This window comes from Labrus mixtus, chromosome 14 (genome assembly GCF_963584025.1).
Source record: "Labrus mixtus chromosome 14, fLabMix1.1, whole genome shotgun sequence".
Classification (NCBI taxonomy): Eukaryota; Metazoa; Chordata; class Actinopteri; order Labriformes; family Labridae; genus Labrus; species Labrus mixtus.
In genome coordinates this window covers 20,638,453-20,651,166 of record NC_083625.1, presented here as the reverse complement: position 1 = coordinate 20,651,166, position 12,714 = coordinate 20,638,453, and positions in this window count along the sequence as shown.

Sequence of the window (12,714 nt, the reverse complement as noted above, 5' to 3'; positions counted from 1 at the left end):
CATTCATATGAACACACTGAACCTTCTTTCAGACGCGTGAGGAGTACGGGGTAGAGTTCCTTCCACAAGCCCCCATGGAACGATGCTTTTCATCTCTGGATGATCTCAAAACGGTACAGTGGGAAGCTTCTTGCACTGTCACTGTCAGTTTTATGTCTTAATGGATGACCAGGATGACGGCTTGACTGATGGTGGAATTGATCCTTGTTTTTCATAACTAGATTCCAGAAGATATCCCAGTCGAGGTTGCAGAATACGAGCAGTGCATCGAGCTAATGAAGGCCATGCTGACGATGGATCAGAACAAGAGGATCACACCCAATGAAGTCCTCCAGCACCCCTTCATCACTCAGTAAGTACTTTATGATAAATCCCTTTTCTGGAGACCGGTGTCTTTGGCAAGCCTGGTCCTCACTGGAAATTCCTACTTTTTTCAGACAAAGCAACAATCTCTGTTAAGTGCAAAAAACTGCAGTTCCTCCATTGTCCACTTGAGACAGGCTGCAAAAGCCAAGGCATCCCCATTAGGTCCCAAATTAAAATGTAAATTTTTACATCGCAAACAAACAATTTTATTTATTTTTTATTGATTGGAAGTCCGGGGGAGACAGTAGGCATATTTTGGCCGCATGAACTTTTTCATAGATCTCTGAACTATTGGAACCCTCCCTGTATTTTAATGTTTCCACACCGCAGGAACTATGAACCCCTTAAGTTCCTAGAACCCTGTTTAGAGGAACCTTTTTAGCTCCTGCTTCAGAGCAGACACTCTCCCAGTACCATGGCGGTGGGAATGCAGACAGAGAGAAAAGTCCCTATGGTGTGTAGTTCTCAAAGAACCCCCTAGTGGATAGATCCTCTTCAAACAAGTCCCCAGAACTGAGATCCAGTCAGGTGGGATCTCAGTCTGTTCTTTCAGCAGCACACGGCCTCCTGCAGAGTGACAGAGATGTGCAGAGTGGTGTCAAGAAGATGACCACCACCAGAACTGTTTGATCTGAGTGTTTCCAATATGGTCACTGAGACTGTGTTCATTTTTTTTATAAAATATGAATACAAACACAAATAATCCTGTGATCAAGGTTACATTGGGCCAAAATTAGCTTTGCCTTTGGTCTTAAAAACTTATGGAATGACTGAATTCGATTTAGACCTTTACATCAGTGTGACAGTTATTGTTTGAACACAACAGGAAGAAGAGCATCGATCCAGTTCCAACAGACCAGCACAGTCCACCTCCCACAGTTTTTCCATCAGGTTTGATCCAAGTCCGGCCTGCAAAACCAGAGAACTCGCTGCAGCTAGAGGAAGAGGAGACATCAGTCAGGTGAGATGAGTGAGAGGAACCTTTAAACACACAAATATAGACCATTTAACTCTTCTTTATTATCATTACAGTGAAAGCACTTGTGCATCAACAATAATAATACAATCCCACAGGATAACATCTGTCTTCGCTCTGTGTGAGCCCGGAGTGAAGCTCTCATGTTTTAGTTTTCTCACTTTAAGATCTTAGCTAGAAATGAGACAACAGCAAATAAGTCAATAACTCGTGAGATTCTTCTTTTCAGCTGTGGGATAGTAAAACAGATATGATTCCTGATGGATACGCTTACTTTTCCATATTTGGATGCCAATCCTCTTAAACTTTGATGTAAATGTTTCAGTAAGGTTGTCACATTTGTCGTCTTCAATACTTGTCGATACCGCTTGTTTTTATAACAATGAAATCTCCACTCTTTCAATGATCAATAGAATCAAAAAGTACAAATTTATAAGGTTTTTCAGATCACGGTCATTCCATGTAAATGTACAAGCAATGTGAAGCTACGAGCTATCTAAAGTGTGTTAGCATTAGCCCTCTAACACAACAATGCAGGCCACAGGTGATTGCAGCTTGAGCCAAGGGCCTATTTTGTCCACCGCTTGTGCTCAACTCATTCGTGCAGACGCGAGGGGATGGGGGGTTGGAGGTGTGTCGCTGGGGGACAGTGGAGGCCTCAGTATGGCAGAGGTGTGGCCAAATGTTTGCTTAGGTTTCATGCTAGTGCTCAAGGGCGACATCTACTGGATCAAACATTATTCCATGAAGTTGTAATGACAGTAACCGGAACAGAACTCTTACTATGTGTGTTTGTGTTTTTAGTCTTAACAATGAGGACACTGAGGACAACAAGGACACTCAGGACAACAAGGACAATGAGGACACTCAGGGCAACAAGGACACTGAGGACAACATGGACACTGAGGACACTCAGGACAACATGGACACTCAGGGCAACAAGGACACTCAGGACAACATGGACACTGAGGACAACAAGGACAACAAGGACACTGAGGAAGCCAACAAGGAGGACAACAAGACACCATCAACCCCAGATGGCGACGACAGCAAGAAGAAGAAGAAGAAGAAGAAGAAGAAGAAGAAGAAGAAGAAGAACTGCTACCAGCGTGTTAAATCCTGGTTCTTCTGTAACCGAGTCGACGTCATGTTTAGTCTTAACAATGAGGACACTGAGGACAACAAGGACAATGAGGACACTCAGGGCAACAAGGACACTGAGGACACTCAGGACAACATGGACACTGAGGACAACAAGGACACTGAGGACAACAAGGACACTCAGGACACTCAGGACAACATGGACACTGAGGATAACAAGGACACTGAGGACACTCAGGACAACAAAGACATTAAGGACAACAAGGACAACAAGGACACTGAGGAAGCCAACAAGGAGGACAACAAGACACCATCAACCCCAGATGGCGACGACAGCAAGGAGAAGAAGAAGAAGAAGAACTGCTACCAGCGTGTTAAATCCTGGTTCAAGAAGAGGTTCTTCTGTAACCGAGTCGACGTCATGTTTAGTCTTAACAATGAGGACACTGAGGAGAGCAGTTAAATAATCAATAATCAATTGACACCACACACTTAAATTATCTTAAATTATTACAAAAAATAATCAGTTGCCACAAGCGTCAAATCAGGCCACGCCCCCTCCAATCCTTTACGGGGCAAGGGGCAAAATCGTCTAGTGTGTAGCCAGCCTAAAACACTTCCCAGAGCTGTACAGGGCAGCACGGCGGCTCGGTGGTTAGCACCGCGGCCTCACAGCAGACACATCATCCTGTCTGTGTGGAGTTTGCATGTCCTCCCCGTGACTGTGTGGGTTTTCACCGGGGGTCTCCGGTTTCCTCCCACATCCCCAAAAATATGTCGCTTCAAGGTCAATTGGACACTTTAAATTGTCACTTTATCTGGTCAAATCAAATCAATAAATGAATGTTTTAAATTGATCAACAACAATTTTTGTTGCTGTGATAACAATTATGGATAGCCTTTGATTCTTACTCAAGTATTAAAGTTTGAACAAACAATGAACAAATATGTTCAAATAAATGCACATGAAAAAAAAAAGGTTACAAAGTGTCCGAAAAACAGGAGGGAAAAACCCCAAAATAAATAAACACATTGAAAGCATAAATGCTTTGTTGGCCGACGTCGTCAGAGAAGATTCAGAGCAGAGAGACGATCTCCATCTAGCTGATTGTCACTTTATGTGGTCAAATAAAATGAAATCAATAAATAAATGTATTAAATTGATCAAACTGTCTCATGACATTTTAGTGTCATCTTTAAACTCTCAGGGGGGTTAACTATCTGGCTGTCAGTCTTACTAGGATCATGAAAAAGAATAATGAGAAATGAAAAATAAATTAATGAATTATAACATTCTGCGTCTTGTTGTTTGTTTCTCATTTATTGGCAAAAATAAAATAATATGGTGTATTATGGACAATGAGGACACTGAGGACACTCAGGACAACAAGGACACTGAGGACACTGAGGACAACATGGACACTGAGGACACTCAGGGCAACAAGGACACTCAGGACACTCAGGGCAACAAGGACACTCAGGACAAGAAGGACAATGAGGACACTGAGGACACTCAGGACAACAAAGATATTAAGGACACTGAGGACAACAAGGACAACGAGGACAACGAGGACACTGAGGAAGCCCTCGCAGCCTCATGCACTCAATCACTTTCAGGGATCAAACTTGTAAATTAACGAGTTCGAGACCAGCCTGCACGAAAATGATGAAAGTATATAGAACTCTTCAAATATTTTCCTCTACAGACACAACTTCCTCCAAGTCAGTGTGGTTCTTTCTTCGGAAAAGAAAGTTTGTCTCAGTGACCCAGTGAAAAGATACTCCACAGTTTCTTGCAGTATCTTTGTAGGGATCTGATATTTTATGATGTGCCAACAGAATGTGTAGTTTTTTCATATTTGCACAAGTAAAGCCCCAACACAACTATTTGTGTCTGTTATTGGTCTGCCTTGTTAAAGTGTATCATGTTCAGAGCCAGTTTGTGTCCTTTTCATACATCATTTTACAGATAAACAAGGTCTTGCAAGTTGAAGTGAAAACTTCTCTTGAACTAACTGTTTTTACCGACTACACAAGGAAGTAGCCTATTTCCTTATTAGGGAAACCTTTACTAAAGTATAACAAGATGCTCAAAGTTTTTCATTTGAGAACAGGCTGCTGCTGCTCTTCTGATATAGACTTAAATAACAAGTTTATTATTTTATTCTTTAAAGACTTTAAGCGTTCTTCTCTCATCATTTTTGCGCAGGCTGGTCTCGAACTCATAAATTCACGAGTTTAATCTCGTGAATTTATGAATTTAATCTCGAAATTTTAGATTTTTTTTTTAACGTGTCCCTAATCCTCCGTCGTACAATGCAGATGTAAACTTTATGTTTTTTAGATGTGTTGTTGGTCTGCTGCATACTGGTCAATTATTAATTACACTTAGTTTCACTACAGTGCTTGGCCGTTACACTTAACTCACTTACAATAAAAACAAGAATGCAAACTCATTTTCATACTTAACTAGCCAAAGTTAGGACAGACAAATGTTTTTGAATACAAATGTATCATTAATGTTAACATGTTTTAGATATCTAAGGGGATATTAAAAAAATATATATATTTATTTGCAACACGGGAATGGAGTTTTGGGATAAGAGCAGCTTTTTTTGACAGATGCATTTACTTACTTTTAAAAGAAATGTCTTAATTTTTAAAAATGTTGATTGTTTTTCTTTTCATTAAAGACACTGTACTAAATACAAAATACCAGAAAATCATGTTTGTTCATTTGATTACTAACAACTTATTATCTCAGAGCAAATGTAGCCCTTATTATTGAATTGAACTAAAAATGCATTTATGTTCATCTCTTTCTTTATATAGCTTTTGGTTCTATCTATTCAACAAGAGGTTCATCAAATATGAAATTTTCTTCCTTGAGAAGATTTTGGAGCTTATAATAATAAATGAGGGTTTGCATTCAGCTTTGGCAATGTTCATTATATTTTATCTAACTGTATGATTTTGGGATGGTGATTTGTTTCAGAATTTGTCTTCTGAGACATTACACAATAAAATAAAATGATCCATCATTTACTGCCAAAACCAAAATAAATCTGTGACTCCGATAAGATCAGAAAATAATCTACCCACACTCTTTTTCTTTTTTTTTACATCAAAATTAACCTTTTTCTCTTTTTCTCTCTCTACTATGGCCCTCCCCCAACTATGAAAGGACCAATGAGCTAGCTAGCAGTTATGCATTGTGACTTTACTGTAAAATCAATCGGACATTAAGCCCCTCTCTTGCTGCTTGTTTTTTTCAGAGACAAATAAAAATGCAGAAAAAATAGCACAATTAGTGCAATTCAAATATATATTTTTAGGACTAATGAATAACATTTAAATGGTAAGTGCACTTGAGCTTGTACAGAGCTTTTCTATGCTTCTGACTACTCAAAGCGCTTTTCACACCGCAGGTCACCAATTCACACACTGATGGCAGAGGCTGCTATGTAAAGTCACCATCAGTATTATTAACTAATTCATGCACGTTCACACACTGCTGATGCAGTAATTTAGGGTTGAGTTTCTTGTCCAAGGACACTTTGACATGTGGCTGCAGGAGCTGGGGTTTGAACCGTCAACCTTATCAGAAACAAGCGTCTCTACCACTGACCCACAGCCGTCCAAACCCTGCCAAAGTACAACCCATACAGTGACAAAATGCACTATGCTCTACCTTTTAGTAGTCCGAGTTCTCTTTATCTGGAAATGTTTGATGATAAATACTATACTCCAAATGACCCTGAACTAGAAGTAAAAGGGATAAATCAGTAAAACGATCCACCATTGATTATCACCATTACAATTAATAGTCAAGCCACACAATACGACTGTCTGCAGATGTTGTTAAACATAATGGAACTGAAAAAGTGCCTTTTAATCCAGTTAAACTGGGTTAATCGACTAAGAGATCTACAATGGTTCCATGCACTGTGCGTCACCACGTGTTTTATGAAAACGTATCACTAGCTAAGAAATATGCTAATCCAATATTGCTCGTCTCATTATTTGTATATGTTCCTGTGCCCACACTACATAATGTAATGTCAGATGTTAGGTATCATTCTAATTGTGGTTATCTCTGCTTACTTTTACATGGTAATTTCCTATGTTACAGCTCTGCAGCCATGAAGATAAATAAAATCCCACCTGCTGAACAAAGAGCGGCGATTTTATCTCACTGTCAAAACTGTTGTTTGGGTGTGTGTCCATGTGTGAATTATTTATTCCTGATAACATAGCTTGAGGAAATCAAACAGATGGACGTCGGTACAGTGTTTACAGTCTTTTAGGAACTTATGCAACAGGATGGCGGCTGCTTTTGAGGACTTAAGTTTTCAGTGAACTCTCAACAGAATATTTAACTGCAGGGTTTAAACCAATGGAAAAAAAAAACATAGATCAGGTCAAATTAGGTGTTTCTTAATATCATCAATGTGATTTCAAAATGAGGAATTTGCACATTTTAAAGAAGAAACAGCCTCATAACACTATGTCACACTAGAACTTTTTACCAGTCCAAACAGAGGAAAGAAAGCCGGTTTATTTATAAAGCACTATTTATACAAAGATCATTTATAAGTGCTTTACAAAAACAGTCAAAACAGAACATTAGGAACATTAAAGGCAGGGTTGGTCATTTTCTCAAGATAGACTCTTTAAGATTTTGCTTGAAATTGTCTTCAGGTCCTGACAGAAATGAATAACTCATGTGCTCTGAAAAAGGAATGAAGAAAATCTGTCATCTGTAGCAGTTGTAAGCATGTAAAAACTTCGACCAATGTCTGCCACGAGGTACCAATCTGATGAACCAATCATATCTGCATGCTCGTTCTCTACCCCTTGCGTGAACTAGCCCACACTCAAAGCGCGTCACCGATGACGGAGTTTATACTGTGAGTTTGTCGCTGGCCGGTGTGAGTCGTAAAATAATCACGTTTTATTTTTTTATTTTTTATGTATTGTGATAAAGTTTAGAGTTTCCTTATCGTTGAATGAGACAGAAGACGATATAGTTTCTACACAATGCAAGCGATGAGCTGAGGTCCGCTTCTGGAGCAGCGGCGCTCGTGAATGTAAGTAAGTGGCGTGTCTTTTGAGTGGGTGGTTGTTGACGGAGCACTGAGGGAATGCTACTTTCAAAATCATGCTAGTTTTTTTTTTTTAATTAACAACACTGCTTTACAAAGACAAATGACACAAGAAAATACTAAAATATATTAAAAACCAAGAGCTTGTCCCACGGTTGAGGAGTGTAGAGACTAAAAGCTGCCTCACCCTAAACACTAATTATTTTCATGGAGAACTGTTCAAAGGAAAGAACCAGATTGACTTGAATAATCTTTTTATCTCTCGACCAACTATATTTATAATTTTTAACTTTTTATGCAGATTTTTACCATATCTTAGTTAAGCATTTGTTCCTGCTTCAAACCTGTGTTAGGTAATACATTCTTTTAAAGATTTACTCGTGTTGTTATTGGCCTTGACACCAACGATGGCATATACTAACTTAAGTAACTTCAGTAACAGTGTTCCAGGAATGAGATGTTGTTACATAACTGCCTCACCAAATATGGGGTAGAGGTTTTTGTCTAAGTAGGGAAAAATGACAGCAAAACATGAGATGATTTTTTCTTTGCCTTCAGAGGATGATAACAGCAGTGCGACCAATGGGGGGGGGGGGGGGAAATGAATCGATGACAAAAAAGCTCACTTCTGCCAACTAGTTCACTGAAGCAGTGGCGTGCTCACTGCTGAGGTGGAGGAGTTGTATTGTGTGTGCGAGTCAAATGTTCAGATCCAGTACAGAAGCCAATTGTAGCAATTTGTCAACTGCATTCTCTGAAGAGGAAACGAGTGCAGAGGAGGCCTTATTTGGGGGTAAAATACCAACCAGGCTAACTTCCCAAAAAGTGGTCCCAGGATAGGATGACTGGTTGTATGATTTTCCCTCCTGTCTTTAAGATTAGCCATTGCATAGCTCACATGTTGTACATTCCTACCTACATAAATATATGTTCAACAAATTACATGAAAATAGTGTCAGTCTGTATGGGGCCCCGGAAAATGTTTGCCACAGGGCCCCCTAGTGGGATAATCAGGCTGTGCTTCTATAGAGGGCATCAACCATGGTTTAAAAAAGTTCAACCTGAGGGTCTGCACATGCTCATGCCCATTTTTGAGTGCATTCACAAACACTCAATCCCAATCTTCACACTCCTGTCCTGGACTCACTGACTTTGAGGTATGTTCCTGGTGAGTGTGTGAGTGCTTAGTGCTGTCCCAATGTCAAATCATCAAGTGTACTAGGGGTGTAAAAATAAATCGGTCTGAAACCGTTACTGATCTTAACATTAAAGATCTGAGTGAATCAGAGCATACCAGAAATGTTTTATTAATTTAAAAAAGAAGTTTAACAAAAAAGAACTGTGTAATGCAGAGAGAGCATCAATCACAACAGATGCCTGGGCGTAATATGTAATTCATATCAGAGAAATAAAAAATAAAAAAAATGTCTTGGAGTGTTTTTATTATTTTATTTCTATTCTAAATTGGCTTTAATTTTTGCCTCTTATTAAATACTTGTTTCAAGTGTAAGTAGAGCTTTACAAAGCCAGTGAAGTGTGATCAACAGAAGAGCTAAGACTTCTACGTAAGTAACAAAATGTATTTCATCCCCCGCCTACCTGTCAAAGTGAGACACCTGTTTGATAAAGACTTCACATCATATACATAATGTCAGCATATTTACAGTAGATCTATTCTAATGTCTCTTGGAGAGTAATAAACACAAAGACGTATTTGTTTTTCCTTAGTTTCATAAAGTAACAAATTTACTTTGGATTTGATTATCAGATCGAATCGAATAAGACCGAATTGAATTGCACTGAATCGTTCTATATTATAATTAATTATCCCTACATTGGATAGTAGCCCTAGAGCTCCAATCGGACACTGAGGACAATGAGAACACTCAGGACCACAAGGACAATGAGGACACAAAGGACAACATATTGAAATATCCAAATCACATCATCAATGGACTGTGTTCATTTCTTCGAGCTAAGCACACGTCCGAAAGCTTCCACATTCATCCCTCAAGTGACTTTTCTAAACAATATTGGGAGCCTCATAAGAATGCTGCTAAGAGATTTATCTGTTTTGTTTTTTAAAAGTCCACCAAGAAAACAAGGATAGTTAACAGCTGAGCAAATGATTTATTTTCTTATTTTGCTGCTGTTTGTTTCTGTTGGTTGTCTGAATCAAATAAAGTTTTCCCCAATATAATAACATGTGTCTTAAAGTATACAAGATCAAAAACGCTATTACTGTACTCTAACTGCCTATTATATTTGATTTATCTTCTCCTCTTGCTCCTTTAATGTGGGAACTCTCATCGCGCCTCTAGGTGGTGCTAGAACACCACCACAAATATACTGGACTTCCACAGGCCTGACATGGTGCAGGTTCACAATGAAGAGAGCTAGTAATGCAGATTCACATGCAGATCCCCGTTTTGTGCCTTGCTCAATGTCAACCCGGGCACCTCTCCAGCTACCAGACTACTTCCAGATTTGGTCTGCACTTAAACAGGGACTGCTTTAAGTTGGTTTGAATCCTACTTATCAGACCGATCTCAGTTTGTACATGTTAATGATGAGTCCTCTATGCACACTAAAGTTTGCCATGGAGTCCCACAAGGTTCAGTGCTTGGACCAATTCTTTTTACATTATATATGCTTCCTCTGGGAAATATTATGAGGAAACACTCCATACAGTTTCATTGTTATGCAGATGATACTCAGCTTTATGTATCAATGAAGCCCGATGGTACCAGTCAGTTATGTCAGCTAGAAACGTGCCTTAAGGACGTTAGGACCTGGATGACCAGAATTTTTTTGCTACTTAACTCAGACAAGACTGAAGTTATTGTGCTAGGCCCTAAGAACCTCAGAGAGACTTTTTCTAGTGATGTGACTGTCAGCCTGGCATCTAGCACCACTGTTAGGAATCTAGGAGTTCTTTTTGATCAAGATATGTCTTTTAGCTCTCACATCAGTCAAGTTTCAAGAACAGCCTACTTTCACCTTCGTAATATATCCAAGATCAGGAATATCCTGTCGCAAAGTGATGCAGAAAAACTAGTTCATGCATTTGTTACCTCCAGACTGGATTATTGTAACTCTCTTTTGTCAGGGTGCTCTGGCAAATCTCTAAAGACTCTTCAACTGGTCCAGAATGCTGCAGCTCGTGTACTGACCAGAACCAGGAAATGGGACCACATCACTCCTGTCCTGGCTTCTCTGCACTGGCTCCCTATACAGTCTAGAATAGAATTCAAGATCCTTCTTCTCACCTACAAAGCTCTAAATGGCCAGGCACCATCTTACCTACCATCTTACCTGAAGGAGCTACTAGTGCCGTACTGTCCCTCAAGAGCGTTGCGGTCCCGGAGTGCAGGCCTGCTGGTGGTACCTACAGTCTCCAAGTGTACTATGGGGGGTAAAGCCTTCAGTTATCGGGCTCCTCTCCTCTGGAACCACCTTCCAGCCGGGGTCCGGGAGGCAGAAACAGTCTGTATTTTTAAGAATAGACTTAAAACTTTCCTTTTTGATAAATCTTATAGTTAGGGCTGGTGCTGGTGTAGACCAGCTCTTAGTTATGCTGCTATAGGCTTAGACTACCGGGGGAACTGGCACCCTGAGCTCCTCTCTCTCTCTCTCTCTCTCTGCATATACAGTACATCATATTACTGCATGTATCTATCTATAAATCTCAGTCACTAACCACCTACTTTCCTGGGAGCTCTTGAGCTCTCCTAGGCTCCTCAAGATCGTCGGTTGACGGCTTGCCAGAACAACCCCCACCACACCCCCTCCCCTCCCCACCGGATTGCTGATGGACGGTCTACCTCCCCCCACCCCCTTGCTCTCTATCCCTCTTCCTGCATCTTATCCCATCTCTCCCCCTATCCCTTTCCAAGCCCGGCGCAGTCTAGGCCTGTGAAGACTGTTTCGTCATGAGCCGGGGATCCGGCCGAAGATTTCTGCCTTTTAATGAGGCAGTTTTTTCTTACCACTGTAACTTTTGCTGCTTTGCTAAAGTGCTCATGATGGATAGGCCGGATCTTTGTAACATAGCAATAAGTAAGGTCTTTTACCTGCTTTTTGTAACATAACAATGAGTAAGGTCTTTTTACCTGCTCTTTTGTAATGTTAACAGACAAAGAGTAAGGTATTTTACCTGCTTCTTGTAAAGTGTCTCGAGATAACACTTGTTATGAGTTGACGCTATACAAATAAAAGTTGATTGATTGATTGATTAAACATGGTGACCCTCTGGTTGCCAACCAAAGTCCCTTCAGACTGAGCTACTGCTGCCCCAAAGAAGATTAAGAACAAAACACAAACGCAAAATTGACTTGTTTGACAATAAATAAAGCAATTAATCAAATTCTATTTTCTTCTTCTTTTTAATTCCCATTAATCTTCTCTGTATAAAGTGTCAAATTTGAATTGTATTTTGGATTAATTATAGTATTGTTAAATCAACTTGTGTTTTTCTTACATTAAGAAGAGAACAACTTTGATTTAGCTCAGTTTGCATGTTTGTTTGTTGTTCATTTGTTACTATTTAACTTCTGTTTCCTTTGTATTTGCACGTGATAATTTCCCCTTTCATCAACCAAATGTTAACATCTGACAATTTAAACTAAAAAGCACTTAATTCAACATACTTTAAACCTGCAGCAATATTTAAAGAAGAGACTAAACCGAGCGTACTTTATTCAACATGCCTGTGTTAAAGGTTGATCTCTAAAAACTTTCTATTGCATAACACGCAGAATCATCACCATGTCTGGATAACAACGAGCAGGGGTCTAAAATCAGGGTTAACCAACCAATGTTTTCAATATTTGCGATAGACTGACTTAATTCAGTTGTCTATATTCCAGCCCTAATTATTCAGACAAATGAAATAACATCCAAACAGTGGGCACTGAAATGTGTCAGCTGTGATTACACCTGTAGGTCACACCTACACATTCACACACTGATGGAGGAGATTGCTAGTGAGACCATCAGAGACCACCAAATCTATTTTGACTTCTGTCCACTGTTCTTGAATTTATTATTTTTTTTATTTTTTCAACTTTGCTTTTTATTTAAGTTGCACCAGTAGGTCAACTGTAACACCCAGAGCACCAGTGTGCATCTTTTTCATAATGTACATTAAATTAAAAGCTTGTTATT